The sequence below is a fragment of the Diceros bicornis genome, chromosome 32, assembly GCF_020826845.1.
Source record: "Diceros bicornis minor isolate mBicDic1 chromosome 32, mDicBic1.mat.cur, whole genome shotgun sequence".
Lineage (NCBI taxonomy): Eukaryota > Metazoa > Chordata > Mammalia > Perissodactyla > Rhinocerotidae > Diceros > Diceros bicornis.
Window position 1 is genome coordinate 36,395,367 of NC_080771.1, and position 18,802 is coordinate 36,414,168.

Sequence of the window (18,802 nt, forward strand, 5' to 3'; positions counted from 1 at the left end):
ACCTCCTTCGTAAAGTTTATTCTTAAGTATTTTATTCTTTTGATGCTGTTGTGAATGGGGTTGTCATCTTCATTTCTTTGTCAGACAGTTTGTTGTTAGTGCATAGAAACACAACTGATTTCTGTGTGCTGATTTTGCATCCTGCAACTTTACTGAATTCATTTATTAGTTCTAACGGTTTTTTGGTGGAGTCTTTAGGGTTTTCTATGTACAAGATCATGTCATCTGCAAATAGAGACAATTTAACTTCTTCCTTTCTGATTTAGGTGCCTTTTCTTTTTCTTGCCTCAGTGCTCTGGCTAGGGCTTCCAGTCCTATGTTGAATAGAAGTGGTGAGAGTGGGCATTTTGTCTTGTTCCTGAGCTTGGAGGAAAAGCTTTCAACCTTTCACTGTTGAGTGTGTTGTTAGCTCTGGGCTTGTCATATATGGCCTTTATTACATTGAGGTTTGTTTCTCCTATACCCTGTTTGTTGAGGGTTTTTATCATGTAGGATGTTGAGTTTTGTCAAATGCTTTTCCTTCATCTATTAAGATGACCATATGATTTCTATCCTTCATTTTGTTAATGTGGGGTAGCATATTACAGACAGGTGTGTCTCCTCTGGGTCCCTGAGTGGGCAGGACTGCTCCTGGACCATGGCTAAGAGAGGCTAGAGCCGGTCCCAGGGCCGCTTCAGGGCCCACAGCCAGAACCAAATTCAGCAGGCCTGTTACCAAAGGCATAGGCAGGCCTGATTCCTGCCAGGTCCCTTGGCAGGTGGTGCTGGTGGCAGGACAAAGGCCAAATGGAGCTGCAGTCAAGTCCATGGGAGGATGGGCCTGATTCTGGGTCTGTGACTGAGACCAAGGTCAGCAAGTCAGACACCTGGGTGCAGGCTGACTCACAATGACCCTGCTTGGTCTTGGGCTCCACCAATGTTTCACAGTCTCTACCTGGATCCCAAAGGTCTCTCAAAGGGTCTTCTGTCTGTGGATGGCTACCAAATTATTGTTGCTGAGGTGGGATATGATGGGGGACCTCCTATTCCGCCATGTTGCTGACATCACTTCCTGGTCCTTAAATCTCTTGACTGTCCAGAACATGTGGCCATGGCCTGTCTCAGGTCTGGGTGGAATCCATGGCAGGGGCAGATGGGGCTCTGGTGGGTGCTGGGTGCTGCTTCTTCCCATTTCCCCTGAATTATCCTATGAGCTCTATCCCCAAGACTCCAGTTCACCCCCAAACCTTATCCCATAAGTGCCTCTGTGTGAAGCAGAAAGAGGTGTCCTGGGGTGGGGGAGGAATTACAGAAGAGGCCCCCATGGTGGACCAGCTACAACAGGGCATTGTTCAGGGCAGTCTCCACAGCCATGGGTGGTGGCCAGTGGCCAGTGGTGCCCAGAGTTCCCCATCTCAGGGAATGGTGCTTCGGTCTCTCCAGTTTTACATGTCTGCAGACCCAGGCTGCATCCCTGATGCCCCCTCTCCCTTACTCCCTTACTCCTCAGTATCAGATTCAGGGGCAGGTCCTATTGATTTCACCCCTTGGAATCTCTTGATTCTGTCCACTTCTCTGCATCTCAGTCTCCATTGTGACCACCCTAGTCCAGGCCTCCATCATCTCTTGCCTGGACCCCTGCCATAGCCTCCTCAAATGCTCCCTCCAAATCAGTACCCCTCCTCCCACCCTCAATTCATTTTCCAGCACTCCAGCCTGAGTGACTTTTGAATATGCAAATCTGATCATATACACCCTTGCCCCAAACCTTGTAAAGCCTTTCCATTACTTGAGGATCAAGACAAAATTTGTCCCTTGGCCAATAAGGACCTGCATAGCCCACATCCTAACTACCTTTCCTGTGACATCTCACAACCTTCCTCCTCAAAGCTCTAACACAGCCATAGCTGTGTGACCCTGGGTGTGTAGCTTAACTTCTCTGAACTTCATGTTGTTCACAAAGAATAGGGATCATAATAAGATGTGCCTGGCTTGAGGTGTGGTAACTCAACACATGGTAACGTGATCATTTCCTGAGTCAGACCCTCTGCTAAACCCTTTACAAACTCTGCTTCAATGAATCCTCCCAATATCCCAGGAGCTGTGCGTTGGAGCCAATTTCCCTGCTGGGCAGGAAGGAGCAGGCAAACCCATACCTGAAAGAGAGCTCAGACGAGGACTTTGTGATATTTTGAAATAATGTGAAAAATATCACCCTACATTTATCGGCTTTCTAGTTGGATATTCACGTATTTATGTTAACAATTCTTACATAGTTATGAGTTTAGATTCCTCTGTGATTGAGGCAGAGGTGGGGCTAGAAAGCACGGCTCTCCAGAACTTTTCTCCCCTGGTCCTCTCTCAGGATTTTTGTGGTTAGCTTTTCAATTCTCTTCCCCACTGTGAGCAGACTCTAGACCAAGGTGTTTCTGATTCCAAACCCCACTTCTGTGTGTCCTTGCTGAACAATTTTTGCAATCTCTCTGAGACTGTTCCTCAACTCTAAACAGGACAGATGTCATTTCAATATCAGCATCTTTTCCAGCACTGACTTTCTGTGGTTCTTTGGAATTTCTTTAAGGCACTTTTCCTGCAAAGGAATCCAGCGCCCGGCCTCAGCAGAACCCCTGGTGTTAAATCCTGGAGGACATGCTAACTCAACAAGGTTGCCCCAGGCCGCACAGCTGGTTACTGCCCTGAATCACGTTTTCATTAGTGGGAAAGGGAAGGGGGCAGGAGACTCTGGGAAAAGCGTTTTATTTTTCAAATGAAAACAGCTCCCTCGTTTTGTGTTTGGATGATCATTGTAAATAACTCGGAAAATAGAGGTGAGTACGTATAAAGAAGAAAAATGAAAAGCAATGGTAACGCCAGCACACAGAGATAGAGAAGCAGGAAAGTTTCTGGGAATTGTCTATTTCCAGGTAGGGGAATAGGGATTTTTCCCTACCAGTACCCACAAAGGCGCATTTACGCTATATAAATATAATATAACCACATTCATACTATATTTATATTCATATGTAATATAGCTTATACATTACATATATACATATTATACATAATATATTAATTACATAAAAATGCATAGGCATATAATTTATATATATTGTTTCCACGCGCGTGCACTCGCGACTGTCTGGACAGACGCTGGGGACCCTTGAACACCACCAGTATTTGGGGGAACCCCGCCGGAACCGGAGCACGGGCCGGGCGCAGCTGCCTCGAGCATCTGAACTACAAGTCCCAGTGGCCCAAGGGGCGCGCGCGGGACACGCGACCGGAGTGCGGACAGACTACAAGTACCGGCAAAGCATGGCGCAGAGGCACGGACTACAAGCCCCAGGATGCACTGCTCGCGGTTCGCGCAGGGCCCCCCGGGATATGTAGTCATGGGGGGGGAGCTAATTCCTATTCATTCAGCCTCAAAGAAAATGCAAATTCTTCCAACGGTCCACCGACGCGACTTCTCACGGCCTAGCGAGGAGACCGAGCGCACGATGGGGAAGAAAGAACTCTGCAGGGCCCAAACTGTGGCACGGAAGAAGGACGCGTGCGCATGCTCTGCGGTCGTCGGCGCAGGCGACAGCGACCTCGGGAGGCCACGAGCGGCAAGCCCCGCCCCCTTCCCCGCCCCCGCTCTCGGAGCGCCCCGCCCAGGGAGCCTGCGCAGACGGTGCAGGGCGGAGGGCCGCGGGGAGGGACTCCTGGCGCCTGCGCAGACCCGCGGCTTCTCTCGCGAGGACGGACGCCATTATCGCATCTCCCCGACAAACACCACGAGAATTCCGCAGCCCACACGGTAATTGCAGCTCCCGCAGTCGGTCGCGTCTCCACCTCCCCCTTCCCGCGGGGCGAGAGCGAGAGCGAGATCTCCCCTCCTCCCTCCACCCTGCGCCCTCCTCCGGCCGCCGCGCCCGCCGCCCCCGCCCGGGACACCCTGTCCGGGCCGCGGACGGCCCGCCGCCCCTTCAGCCTCCTCAGGCCCCCGGCCCGCCGCCCGCTCGGCCCCCTCAGCCGTCTCCGCGCCCTCGGGCCCCGGCCTCGCCCCCTCAGCCCCGCCGCCTCCTCAGCTCCTCCGGACCTGACCCCGTCCCCGCCGCCCCCTCAGCGCCCTCGGACCTGTTAGCCCTCCGGGCCCTCCTGCCCGGGTCCTGCCGTCCGCCCTCAGAGCCCTGGTCCCGTCAGTTCCCCGCCGTCCCGCCGGCCCCGTCCGCCCGGCCGGGGGCTTGACCGCCTCGGTCCCGGGCCCTGCGCACTCGCGTTCCCCGAGGAGGGTGGTATCCGCTTCTGTGCATCTCCCCCCACTGCCGTGCGGGCCGTGGACGGGCGGGGGCGGCCCGGCCCTGCGTCCCCCCCGTGGGAGCGGCCCCGCCGGCCCCCGCGCCCGGACGGACGCTCGCGGCTGCCGGACGTGCCGGCCGGGTTGTCACCTGTTTGGGAAAGTGGAAAAACCGAGAAGGCACAGAACGCCCCGCGGTGTCGCGCCCCGTCAGGCGGACTTCCGATCGAGCGCCCGCGGGGCCCGTGAAACGGAGCCCGGGCGTCGGGACGCAGACGCGGAGCCTCTGATGGCGGGGTTCACGAGGGAGAGGGAACGGGGGCAGGCCGGGAGGGGGCGGCTGGGGGCCTCGGTGGAGGCGGCTGTCGCCCCCCTCCCCGCCCCCCCCCAGTATTTTTTGCCGTGTCTGTGATTGCATCTTTTCGAGTTGTGGCCTTAGCTTTTTGCACGGAGGTGCTGTCCTCACAGCCCGTGCCCCGCTGTGCGCACTGAGGACGCCGCCTCGGGGGGCCGGGTCTCCCTGGGGGCCGGGGGCGGGGCGGAGGAGTCACCTCCCCTGAGAACGCGGACCCGGGCCTCCAGCGTAGGGAGCCCGCCCCGAGGCCCGCTCACAGTCCGACGACGGGGACAGGTGATCTCCGCGGGGAGTCGCCCGTCCGCCCGACGGCGCTGCTGCGCAGCCCCGAGGTGACTGGTGACGAGAGCGGACCGTCCTTCTGAGGGGGCAGGGGCACGGAGGTTTGGGAGACGGAGGCTGACGGGGCAGTTGCGTGGTCCTCAGGACGTGCGGGAGGGAGGCGCCCCTCAGAGCGCAGGTGATGTCGTTGACGTTCGGCTTGTGGGCCAGCCCTGGACAAACGTCCGGTGGGGAAACGCCAGAATTGCCCGCACAGTTCGTTCTGTATGTTCAGCTCCTTTCCCCTCTGTCTTGCAATGAGAACAAGAATATGTTCTTGGGATGTTGGACTGTGTCATCGTGGGCTTTAATTTTGAAAAGTCAGCTGCCATTTCTGGGTCGTGTGCTGTGGCCGGGACTGCTGACCCTTTCCGGTGACTCCCGACACGACGACGCGGGGAGGCCGAGACCGCTCCGTCTGACAGAGGAGGCGCTGAGGCCGGGAGGCTAGGGGCCGCCGAGGCCACGGAGCCGCGGTGAGCTGTCTGGAGGCTGTGCGCTTAACAGTGCAGACGTGCGCTTCGTGTTGTCACGTAGCGTCCAGGTGAGGTGTCCATACGGCGAAAGCAGCAGTCCCCTGTGCCGCCTTTCAGTCCCACTCCCCAAAGACTTGTGTTTTTGTTGTTTCTTCAGGAAGGTCTCCAAAGCTCTCAACAATAAGCTGGTGTTTTGTTGATTTTACACATTGTTGACTTTTTGTTACGAAAGGATGCTTTAGCTCTCCTGTCGGATCTCACTCCTCTATACCCTGAATTCACTATGTTCAGTTAACTCAGATGGTTTGTAACTGCAGATATTGTTTGCTTCACAGCCAAGTAATGCATTTCCCTCACACAGCTTGATGTGTTTGCTGTCGTTTGTAATGGCCTTTCTTTTTCTTTGCGTTTTCTGCTCCCATTGACTGCTTATATTGTTTTAAATTCTCAAGGATAGTGTCACATCTCTCCAACTTTCCCCCTCCTCCCCAGCCCTCTGTTCTCTTTTTCCAGTCTGGATTGATTTTTAGGCCAGCACAGGTATTATCCTGATATTTTCTTTTCTTATACATCTGGGTTTGTTCAGGACTCCATGTTTTAATCTTGGCTTCCTTCATCATTTCAATGAGAACCTTCTGCCAAGTAGATGTATTCCTTTTGGGTAACTCTTAAGGATCCTCTTTGGTTTTAGGACATTCCCAGAGTGTCAAAAAATGTGGAATCCCATTCCGAATGCTCTTTGACTCTGGGAAATTCTCTTGTATCATTTATTTGAGAATTTCTTCCACTTTGCTTTTACTCTTCTCAATTTGGGTTCCTGTTTGATGATGGTCATCTTGGATTGACCCCCTGAATCTCTTTGTCTTCTTCCTGTGTCATTTTATTCTCATTTCTGGGAAAGGGCTTCAGTTTATCTTCCAATCTTATTTTAAGTTTTTATTTCCACAATCGAAATTTTAATGTCCAAGAGCTTATTTTTTCTGTTTTTTTTCATAGAAACTTATTGTTTTATGAATACATTCGTTGTCTCCTTGACTCTGAGGATACAAATAAGGGTTTTAGTTCTCTTTTTGTTCTCTGATTTCTTGTTTCCTCTAGTGTCACTGTTGTTTTCTTTTTTAACTTGGTGGCTTCTTGTTTCATATAGCAAGTGCTCCTCAAATATTGGTAATTATTGTCTAAGGCAAGAGGAAGTGGGCAGAAAGCTCCGAGTCTGTGGGGCTCGTCTTGAAAATACGTGGGTTTCCCTTTGGGTGATTGGGAACTTACTACTGTGCTGGGTCCTCAAATGCCAGATCGCAGAGAGATTTTCTCTGGGCCTTGCAGCTTAAGGAAGACCCCTTTGATTGGGGGCTGCTCCACTTGGTCTAGGGAGGGCCCTTGTACAGCTCTTCTGTACTGGGACTGACTTCCCTGTGTGGCCTCGGCCCTCTCCCTGTGTTGAGGGTCCCCCTCCGCCACAGGTTTAGAGCCCTCCTTTGGGCGTACCCACTCTTGTGTGCTCCAGGTTACTGTTTCCTTTGCCCTCATTAGGGCCTCTTGGTCTGCCAGAAATTTGTGAAATCTCTCGCCTGCCATCTATTTCCTTTTGTGTGGGTTTTTTATATGCTATTAAAAATTGTTTTAATGGGATGAGCGGAGATCACCTGTGTGGCCCATCGCTCACTGTGAGCAGGAATTCCAGAGCCCGTTCTCCTCATCATTCTGCTATCCTGTCTCCCAGTGGCCTTGGTGGTGGATGCCCACCATCAATGGGACGGGCAGCCAGATCATCATCCTTATGGCCGCCTCCGAGTTGCAGTGTGGGTGGATGGTGTGCGTTCCTGCTGGAGGTTCTGGCTCCACAGCCTCGGAGGGGTGCCACGCTCAGCGGGGGAAGGCCAACCATAGACACGTGTTGTAGTAAAGGTTGTGATTTCAGACTCTTCAGGTGGCTTCTCACTGTATCAGTGTACTAAGAAAGCAGCTAAGTGTGCCCAGGTTTAAGGAATGCCTCTACTTAAGCAGTGATTACTGGATTCAGAGTATAATCTTGATGCATTTTAGTCGATTGTCCTTTGAAAATTGTGCAAAGTGAAATGTGTCAGCTGCGTTTGCCATGGCCTTGCTAGTAAAGTGGTCCACGGCCATTGGCATGGCCATCTCTGGGTGTTTGAGAGAAATGCAGACTCTCAGGCTGTCCCTAGACGTATGGAATCAGAATCTGCAGCTTTGTAAACTTTTAATTTTGAAGTAATTTTAGACTTGCAGAAAAGTTGCGAAAATAGTTGAGAGAGCTTCCCTATGCCCTTCACCCACTTCCCTTAATATTGACGTCTTACGTAATCAAATATCCTTATAAAAATAAAAAAATTAACATCAGCACAGTTCTATTAACTAAATTACAGACCTTGTTGAACTTAATCAGTTTTCCACTAATGTCATTTTTCTGTTTCAGGATCTAATCCAGGATCCCACTCTGCATTTAGTTGTCATGTCTCCTTAAGTCTCCTCCAATCTATGGTATTTGCATAGCCCCAAAGTATCTCCCTCAAGGTATTTATAAATTACAAAGGGAAACATAGTAACTTCACGGTGGAAAGACCCAGCAGATACCACCTTAACATCACCAGTAATAAGACAAAATGATGTCATGTACCCTGATATGATGCTCTGAGGCAGAAATGCATTCCTGCAGTCTAATCATGAGGAAACCCAAATTGACGGACATTCACCAAAATCCTGACTAGTGTTCTCAGAAGTGTCCAGGTCTTCAAAGACAGGGGAAGACTCAGTTTGCATTTAAAAAGATTGCCAGGTGTGGCATATATACTTTGATGCTGAAGAAGTACTTCCTGTGCTAGATGGTCACCAAGGAAATGAGAAAGAACCACAAGCTTGTTTTATGGTTGGTAAATGGGTGCTTCAGTCACAGGTTCTAGATGAGTTTGCATTAATGGTTTATTGATAACACCTGTTTTGGCTTATTACCTTAGTTTTCTTTGTGATCTGCATCTACACTGTGTAAATCCTAACAGCTTTAGCTGTACAGTTAGATACATTACATGACAATGCAAGACTGACTTTAAATGTCTATGAAACGTTACCACTTTCGCTTTTTAAATTTGGAAACTAAGCATTTTCTCATTTTGAAGAAAAGACTTTGGGGAGAATAGTAAGGGTCTCAATGAGAACGTCTCAGGTAAAAACCTTAAAAAGTGCTCCGTGTACCAGAGGTAAATAAAGATGGTTATTGTGTTCTCTGACTTCACATATATGATGGTCATAAAAAGAAAATCATATACTGAATCCTTCACTGGAAGTGCTCTGATCCATTCTGAAATGTTCATCTTTGGAGAGGTGTGAGGAGGAGATTTAGGGAATTTGAGAGCAAGTATTAAGTGGGATCACATGTTTGCAGTTTGCTCTTAAAAAGTGACACTTGTTTTCTTGCTCGTGGACAGTACCTGGAGCTCATTTAGCTCATCGTAGAAGAATCAAGTCAACAGTCATCCCTGCCTGTCAGAGTAGTTTAAAAATACTTAACCCTTAGGTTTCCCACTTTTGTGCAGGTCGTGAAACCATTTAAAAATGAGAGCTTTAGCTAATCATCTCATTTTATGCTCTCTTCCTTGCCTTTGGCTCTGTTTGTCTACTGTCTGGGGCTGTGCCCAGCCTGCCGCATTGGAAGAGAGGGTGTCTGTCCTCAGTTCTAGAGGGCAGGGAGCAGGAGGGACGCTCGACCCCTTCATCTCATCCTCCCAGTGCAGTGGTGAGATGTGGCATCCTCATCGTAGCACTCCAGAGTAAGTCTAAGAGGAAGAGGTGCTTGGAATCAGCACCCGGAGCCTCCCATTGCTTGAAACCTTTGGATGTTCTTGAGCTAAAATGTGGTGGAAACATTAACTTCCTAAGCCACAATCAGGTAGTATGCCCCAAATATTGTGAAGTCACATGAAGTTGATTCCTATTTTGAGTTAACGTCTCTGCATCTTTCAGGTCTACCCATAGTCAAAAACTGTCCAGTTTGATTAAATGTTTTGGACCATCTACCTCCATGGTGTGGTGGATGGTAAGATTCCCTTTGTCCCTTTCGGGAGCCTCACATTGGGGAGGGGGGATGGTGGTATGAGTAACGGGGTTCCCCAGACAGGTAACCCACAAAGTCTGATTGCTTACAACGTGTAAGTGGTGGAAGAATAAAATCCTTCAGAAAAGGCCAGAGAAGAAAAGAGATGAGAGCAGATTTTAATTAAATCACTGAAAAAGATGGTGGAATTGAATGTCCGTGGAAATTGACTACTATTTCCTTGCCCTAAGTTGTTTTGTATTAGCACTTAAAATAGTTGAGCATAAATAAGGCCCTGAAAGTGAAAGTGACTTGGGCAGAAGGGCTGGTGTAGAGATGGAGGCCTGGCCGGGCAGGGAGTGCCGTCTGGAGACCTGGGACTGCGTTGAGCCAATCAGGTGGAGGCCTTGGTGACTGGGCAGAGCCCTGTACTGACAAACCTTTTAGTAATAAAGATTACATTCTGTGCTTCAAAGAATGCTGCTTGTGGTCTCTAGTGATTTTTCCTTTCTCCTCAAGGTGGAAAATCATCAAATGACTTGAAGCAAAGTCTAACCTTTCTGAACTAAAAATGGGTTTAGATAAAACTGGCAGTGAAAACTTGGTATGTGTGCTGCTGGCATTTCCTTGTTGGTGTGAACCACATGTCCCTTGAATGTGGCAAGAGGCACATGCGTGTTAATCTTATTAGACGAGGCAGGGAAAGACTCAGGCTTCGGTTCCTGCTGTCATCTCAAAGTACAGCCCTGCAATCCACTTGGCAGGTAGGTGGCCAGGACGGACCCGTCTGCTGCCACGCCATCATCCTGTGAACTTTCATTGGCAGGAGCCAGGGATGGGCCTCAGGAGCAAAGTGCTGCATTTTATGAACACTTGTCTGCAGATGCCAAGTAATTCACACCCCACGTGTTTTCAGACTGAAGCTGACGAAGAAGGCTGGGTGTCCTATTTATCAGCTAAAAGTTGCTGCAGCTGTCATTGGGCAAACAGTTTGCAGTTAATCGGCCTTCTAGTTTTCAAATTAAACATTTTATGGACTTTTAAGATTTGTGGGATTCGACTAGTTTCACATTTTTGCAAAGTGAGAGTTTAGTATTATGTTATTTTAAGTTTGTGTAATTTAAATTTGTATAATTCAAGTTTGTGTAAAACGCCATCTTACTGTGTTAGGCAGGAGAAATGAAGCTGACGGGGTGCAGTAAGATGAAAACAAGTATATACTGCTTGGAGTTCCTTCCACGCATAGTTGTTAATAAAAAATTCAGTCCGACTTGCTTCGTGGATTCTCCTGGGGCTCTTTCAAGAGCTCTGCATGCCTGCTTTGCCTCAGTGAGATTTCTGTGGATCCGCTATAATCTGAAACAGAAATCGCTCCTTACGGCTAACGTGGAGCAAGAGGAGCCACCCAGACCTGCATGGTGTGGGGTGAAGGGACCTGTATGAGCTCAGGCGTCTCGGGAGGTCGAGATTACTGTTCTTCAATAATAGTTCCCATTGTCTTTATCCCTCAATCTCAAGTCACTTTCAATACTCTAAAGATGCCATAAACATCATTAAACAGTAGGGCACAAATCAACAAACTTTTTCTGTAAAGGGTCAGATAAATGAATATTTTTGGCTTTGGGGTCTCTGTCCTAACTGCTCAGCTCTGCCCTTGGAGGGAGGAAGCCAGAATGGGCATGGCTGTGTTTCAGTAAAACTTATTACAGAAGCTGACCACTGGCTGGATTTGGCCCTCGGGCCATAGTTTGTGAATCCCCAGGCTCTAGACTAAAAGTTCTAATGCATGTTGGAGAAAGAAGTCAAGGTTGGGAGTTGAGCAACAGTAAGATGGTGGTAAGCAACACGTCAGCTGGTGCCAAGCGCTGTTCAAAGAGCTGTCCTGGTTTTACAGATTGCTCTGCCCGTCTCCTCCAGCATCCCTGGTCTTCACTCCTGACTTCGTGAGTTTGGGGCGATCTGGAGGAATCCACTGAACCATCTCAGTTATCTGGTGAAGACACTGAGAGTATAGGTCAGAAACTTTTGGTTTATTTTGGGAAAATCTACTTGAGAAGAAAATGTCAGAGGCAGCCTATCGGAAGTATAATTAGTGTTGGCAAAGTCCCCTTCCAATGAGAATGCTTCTCTCCATCCTCACTGCCTTTCTCTGGAGAAAAAGCCTCAACATCTTTTTATAGGAATAGGGTTTCTTCAGTCTTAGAGAGAAATTGCAAGAATAGTACAAAGAAGTATGGTATGGTTTCCTAGATTTAAGATATTATTTATATTTGCTTTATCCTCTCTCTTCTACAACTATGTATGTGTTGTGTGTATATATAATTTTTTTCCTGAACAGTTTAAGATATTATGTCTATTTACCCTTAAATATTTAAGTAGCTGTTTCCTAAAAACAAGCACATTCTCTTGTACAACATAGTACAGTTATCAAAATTAGGAATTTATCATTGATGCAGCTTTATCATCTAAACAACAAATCTAATTAGATTTTACTAAATATCCCAATAATATTTCATAGCAAAAGAAAAAGGGGACTCCTGTATGAACTTTGATGGATATCTTTCCCCAAGAATATTTGTCCTGACCTACATATCAAAAATTAGGCACCATACTCCTTACAAACTACAAGTTTAGTAAAATCAAAAATCTGCAAGTTTATTGTTGACAGAAATCACTTTGAATAACCATTTCCTTCTGCCATTCTGTTTGGGAGAGGAGTGGGAAAGACTGTATCAGTAAAGTTCAGAGGCAGAATGCTCAGCTGTTTTTAAAGTCTGCACAGATCACTAGTTGCAAGTGTAAATGTAGAGGAATTAGAATGTGCTAGAATTGTGGGTCAGAAATGAATATGAGCTTATATGGTGTCATTTGCTAGATTTATTATTTAAAAAAAAAAGGGTTAAATGATCTAAGATCCCTCTCCAGTATACATAATCCTCTTGGGCTAAGGTAAGGGTCATTTTCCAGTGGTTTCTGCTGGACCCATTTATTTATCGAAGTAGTCTAAATATTTTGTGTTACTGAATTAAAATTTGTCCACCCTGAAAAGTCAGGTTGTTATTGGACTAAGATGAAAAAAACATTTCTGAGATGCAGCTAAATTAATGTATGAATCATGTTTCTTTAGTCAAAGTAAATTTTTTTTAGTGTAGCAAATAGATTTTCTTAAAATTTAAAAATAAGTTGCATTTGGAAAGTATCTTAGAGTGTAGCCAACAGTTTCTTGCCCCTGCATGGCCGTCACTGTCTGAATTTGCAACTGGAGGTCTGGTTTCCTTGGCACACCCTGTCTAGTTCCCCCACTTTGGTTTGAGCAGAGCGCCACACTACATATAGCAGCTCTTCAGACGTTTCTGTTTCAGGCTTAAAATCCTTTCCAGACGAGACGCCTCAGAGCTCTTGCTGGTGGGACTGTCTGCATGGTGTGGCTGGTGGTGAAGGCAGCGAGTTTGGGCGGGAGATCCCAGACCACTGGGGCCTGGCTGCTTGGCTTTGGGCAGACTGTTCAGTGTCTCCTCCGAGTGAAGGGCACCTACCGCCCTACTTCCCAGGGCTAGAGGGAGTGTAAATCTGAGTGTGTGTGTCCACCAAGCTTCAGACCTCATGCCGTTTGCCCTACTGCAGACCTTGCTCCATTTGCAGCTTGAAATTCAGAAGTCCTCATCAGATTTCAAACAGGCTTCCTGGTATTCTTCAGCATTAATTGGAGGGCATTCTAGTTTGATTAGGACACTTAACTATTAATGTGACTTTTAAAAAGTTAAGACATCTTTCATAGATACATGCTTTACATGGACATTTTGATTACATGACCTTTCCATCAGTCTTAGATCCAATCCAGTAATTTTTGGGTTCCAAGTGCAGTTTCTGATCTTTTGGGTATTGTTTTCTATGACTAAGTTTTGATTACACATCGAGAATTATGATCTTGAGTAAAACAGTGCCAAGACATGCTGTCTAGTACCAAGACCATAAACTTGGATCCTAGGCCTCTGCGAGGATAGTGGCGTGGGATGTATTTGCCACCACCGAGCTCACGTGGGTCAGCCAGCATCCTCAACACGACCTTAGCAGGCCTCCTTAGACTTCTGTTTTCTGTTCTAGATCATATTAACTAGTTCCCCTTGGTTATCAGCCTTGCCTCTGAGCGGTGCGCTTGCTTGATGTCTCTTATATGGGTCAGAAACGTCTCAAATGGTCCCTGCATCTGCCACCTGTCATTGTTACTTGTCTTAGTGACTGCTCAAGTTGGGAGTTAATTTTGTTTTTATATTGTCTGGTTAGGATTACAAATTCCGTTAACATTTTGGCACGTGCTGGTTGTTTTGTTTGGTTTCTGTGACATTGTGAGGTAGAAACAGGAGATGAGGACGTTACTCCTGGCCTGCTTGCTGTCCACCCTCCTCCCCAAGCTTTGCAGTACCTGGGAATAAACAGGAGGGGCAGACGATGATAAAAGGATTTCGGTTTCTGGAGGGAGCTGACAGATGGGTGGATACGCAGACCCAAACTCCAGGGGAGGAGAAAAGAGCATGTGGTGATGGAGAACACGGGGGATTAGTTAACCCAAAATGAGTTACCGGAGAGTGTGCTCCGCTTCCTCCCCACCCCTACCCCCATTTCTTCTCTGCTCTCTCGTCTCATATTCCCTTAGTCAATGTTAATGATGCATGTTTCAGATGAGGGCAGTGCTTAGGGGTGTAAAATGGGGACACACCTACCTCAGAGGTTTGAAGATTAAATGAGATGATGCTTAATATAGTGCTTAGGAGTCAATAAATGATGGCTCTAGTAATTATTATCATCATCAGCTTTAGCTGTATCTTTTTATCCTTGTCAACTCCACATGATGCTAATTTAATTGATAAAAATTTGCACATAGTCAGAATTTTGTCTGTAATAAACTTATGTCATAGAATCTTAGAAATTTAGAACTGGACAGGAGCTTAGAGCTGTTTAAATTAGTACAACTTGCTAATTAAAAGCTTGGCTATGGTTGTAAAGTATACACTTGTTATAAGTGCAAGAACCCATGTTAACTTTGCGTTCCTACTGTGAGGAATCTGCCAGCACAACCAACATGTGAGCTCACACTCTGTGTGTGGAACCCCGCAGATCACTGGCCCCGCAGCTGTCCTTGATGGTCACTAGGTTTAAGACACCCTCTTGTTCTCTGCAGGGAAGTGACTTTTCTCTTGCAGTTTTTATTGTAAATTGTGATAGATTCTGTTACTATACAGTGTTGTAATTTTGGTGTATTATTTGTTTTTCAGTGATACTTTATTGAGAATTTTCAATTCTGTTAGATGATTTTAGACAATTTGCAGTATTGAGTATGAATTCTTATAATTTTGGGGCCAATGTTTCTTATACGAACATATGTCAGTGGGAAAACAACTTTAAAAATTTTTAATTGTACGTTTAATTCAGTATCTGAGTATAAAATGAGCTATAGTTGGATTTAGGTATATAATCATCAAAATCAATATAAGGTGTCTTTGAAACATAACTTTCTTCTGTAGAGGTACAAAAATTGAACTATGTCATCTAATTCATTTTCATATCTCTGAATGTTTTCCATTTTAACTGTAAAAAATAGAGGTACAAGTGCAGTGAAAGTGTAGGAGAGGCACCAACTGTAGTCTCCAAATATTTAATGCTTTTTTTGACTTTTTTAAATGATAAGATGATTAGAACCAAAATTTCTACTGTCCTTGCAGCTGAATTGAAAGAGGGGTCAGGCCAGGGACTTGAAGCACTAGTTTCTGGATTATCTGTGCTGATAGGAGCATTGGAACCTCGAGGTCATTCCTTTATTCACTCAACAAATATTTATGGACGGCTCCTCTGTGTCCAGCACAGTGCTTGTGGCGGTGGTGATCCAATGCATAGAACAATGGTTTTTACGTTAAAGTGAGACTTTCAGCCCCTGGATGAGCCATTACAGCCCCAAAGCAGCCATAGCCAGTATGCAGACAGCTGGGCATGGCTGTGTCCCAATAAAACTTTATTTGTGGACATTGAAATTTGAGTTTCATATAATTTCACATCACAAAATATTGTTCTTCTTTTGGTTTGGCTCATGGGCTGTACAAAAACAGGTGGAGGGCTGGATTTGGCCTGTGGGGCCATAGTGGCCTAGAACACATTTGTTGAGTGAATGAATAAAATGAGGTCATATATAAATTGGCAGGGCAGAACCAGATTGAGAAAGGCTGGAAACGCAGGTTGAGGAGTTTAGATGTGATGTGAGCAGAGCGGGCCATGGAAGGTGCTGAGCTGGATTCTGGGAGGATGAGGCCTCTTCGGAAGAATATCACTCTGGAGTTTATCTATAGGGTGGGTGAGAGAAGATTGGTTTCCTGTCTCAGCCATGTGTGACTTTGGGAGAGACAAAGGGGCCACGAACCTGCCAGATCAGTGGACTCCACTTTAGAGTATGTCACAGAGAAATGACACCTATACATCCATGGGACTGGAGGCAGGGGCTTGGTAACAGGCCAGTTCATGGATGATGAGGCACTTAGTAGACTGGGTGCAGTGGGAGAAGAGGAGGAAGAGGGGGTCAGGTCGGAATCACTAAGTGTGAAGCAACCTAGGGCCTGGTGGTGGTTGGATACTAAGGGTAGCAGAGCAGAGCGAGTTAAAAAACAAGTCTGCAGGGTTCCTCCTTAGAGGAGTTGGGAGATTGGTGGCATCTCCTTGAGCAATATTCCTAGGAAAAAGAGTTAATAGGGACACAAGAAGAGTTCAACTTTGGAAATGTCAGAATGGATTTTCTTGTCACATGGCGATAGCATGGTTTGAAATACTAGACTAGAGAAAGCATTGATGAGAGGTCAAGGCAGCTGACAGAGATTTGGGAGGGATGGACGTCACTCCCGTAATCAAAGTGTGTGCCTGCCAGCACCTCTGGGAGACAGTGCCTTCCATTGTGTTCTATTTCCCGGGAGCACAGAAGGAGTCTCACTGGTGCCCACAGGGTGTCGGTCGGTCACTGGCCTGCAGCCAGAGTGGCCCACCTGAGTTGGAGCCAGGATGAACTCCCTCTGCAAGGGAGGGCGCTTTCGGAGGAGGGCAGAGGTCTTGGGTCAACCCTGGAGCAAGGCTCCCAGGAGAGGGAGGAGGGCATGGAAGGGGTGGTCTGAGTGAAGAAGAAATGCCGGTGCCGAAAGGCCGTCAGACCTTGTTTACAGGGCTCTTGTCTGGTCTCTTGGAGAAGAGTTCCAGTCTGACAGTGATTTTGGAAACCAGATTTTTTGTTTGGAATTCAGAAGGGAGTGGGAAGAGACAATGTTTGTGGACGGGCTTGGGGGTGAGGGTTCCAGAACATGCTCTAGAAGTTTGCCACAGGAGGGATGTGATGGTAGCTGGTGGGCAGCACAGTGGATTGGAGGGTTTCATTATCTTTGTTTTTTCTAAAACTTATTTTAAAACCTTTTATTTTGGAATAATTTGAGATTTGCAGATATATAACAGAGATAGTACAGGTTGTTCTCGTGTCCCCCACACCCGCTTTCTCCCACTGTTGACTACGTACATCACCAAGATGTGGGCCAGTGACCGCTAACATGGAGCTCTCCAAGCTCTGCTTGACTCATCAGCATGAGCACGTTTTACTAAATCAGGGAGTCTGTGCCACCTCCTTCTAACTTTAATCTAGAGAAAAGTTGCTAGAAGAGTACAATGAATATTGTTGATCTTAAACAAATAGACAGCCAATTATTTCTCCAGCAAAAATGGGTTTATTTGGGATCAACAAAGAATTGCATTTCAGGGTCTGCAATCATGGCAAGCCACGTGCAAGTGCTGAGCAGCAGGGGAAGAGAAACTCTTCTATAGAGGGAAGAGGAAGTTGGGGGCTGTTGTAAACACAGAGTCTATTGGAGAGATTGCGAGTGATGTGTAGTGGCTTGTCATTGGCTGAATTGTGACGGTCTCTCCCTGGCTGAGCTTGTGGTGCAGAAGAGGAAGTCTCTTCTTCCTGTTGGGCTCAGCTGTTGACACACAGGGTGTGAGAGCTCCCCCTTTTGGCCGCCGGACTCCATTTTAATGACGTTCTGTTGATTAATTTTCACAATATACAGGTGTATATCCTTCGTCTAGATTCACAAAGGGTTAACGTTTTGACATATTGCTTTATCTGTGTGTATTTTTTCTTCTGGATTTGAAAGTAAGTTGCAGACCTTATTTCACCCCTAAATGCTTGAGCACTCATGTCCCAAGAGCGAGGATGTTCTTTTACATAACCACACCAAAGAAAATGACCAGTAATTCAGAGTTACCGAAGAGACCATCCATATTTAAATTTCCCCTGAAATTCTTTTATGGTTGAACCCGGCCCTCACCCACCAGGAATTCACTGTATCTGGCAGGGCTCCTTAGTCTCCATTAATCGGGAGCAGGCCTTTGCTCGTTTGTATTAGGCTGTGGACTTTTCAAGAGTCCCGCCCAGTAGACCTGCACGACTGACCCCTCACTCCTGCCTCTGTCTTCCGCGACTTCCTCGGATCTCCGCCAGTACTGGGCAGCCTTCCTTGATCTGGGGCTGGGGTGGCCGCCTCAGTCTGTGTTCCTCTAGCGCCTGGTCCTATCCCTGGCTAAGCAGTAGATCTCAAGTAGATCCCAAGTGTCACTTATTTGACTTACACACTACATCAGTAAGCATATCAAGGACAGGGTTATGCTCCCTTGTAGTGCACATTTAGCACAGTGCCCAATGGTTATTTTTTGAAGAATGTATGAATGAATGCAATAAGGTCACTTAATATTAATTGTATAAAAGAGTTCGCAGAGACTCATTAAAGTTCCTCCTAAAGCTGTGAAATAAGGTTAAGGTGTTTAAGCGTACAGTCAATTGTACATGATTATACTCCTACATCTTTGGCAGGTGTGGTATTTTATGTTATCAGAATAAGGACTTCATGATGTAAGCAATTTAGTAGCTCCCAGGGAAGAATTAAAATATGGGTGTTATGTGTGTAAAAACCAAAGAATTATATTGCAAGATATATGCAAGCTTCTGCACTGTATTCACATTTCTCTTTGGCAGTTGGTAAATCAAGTAAAAGTTGCTTTTAATTGCATTTATTGTTTATATTTTATAGCACAAATTATCTGAAATTCACTTTAATGCACATATGGTTCTCATGCTTGCTTTCTAGAGACATAATACTTGAAAGCAGTGGTTGTCAAAGTGTGGTCCACAGAACCCCAGGGGTATCCTTGAGACCTTCCCAGGGGATCTGTGAGGTCAAAAGTTTTCATAATGAGTGTCAAAGGTCATTTGCCTTTTTGGCATGTTGATGTTTGCAGTGATGGTGGCGTCAGTGGTGGTAAAA

At 46.7% G+C, this 18,802-nt stretch overlaps 1 protein-coding gene across 7 annotated transcripts in view; it reads left to right on the forward strand.

Moving 5' to 3' along the window:
* Positions 1-3,704: 3,704 nt before the first annotated feature.
* BANP (BTG3 associated nuclear protein) overlaps positions 3,705-18,802 on the forward strand; it is a 128,289-nt gene continuing 113,191 nt past the window's right edge. For 6 of the 7 annotated variants that reach the window (XM_058528443.1, XM_058528446.1, XM_058528445.1 and 3 more), the window contains exon 1: positions 3,705-3,781. The gene's annotated coding sequence lies outside the window, so the exon portion shown is untranslated. Of the gene's footprint in view, positions 3,782-4,618; positions 5,482-18,802 lie in introns of those variants that run through there. The other variant, XM_058528442.1, reaches the window with a different exon arrangement.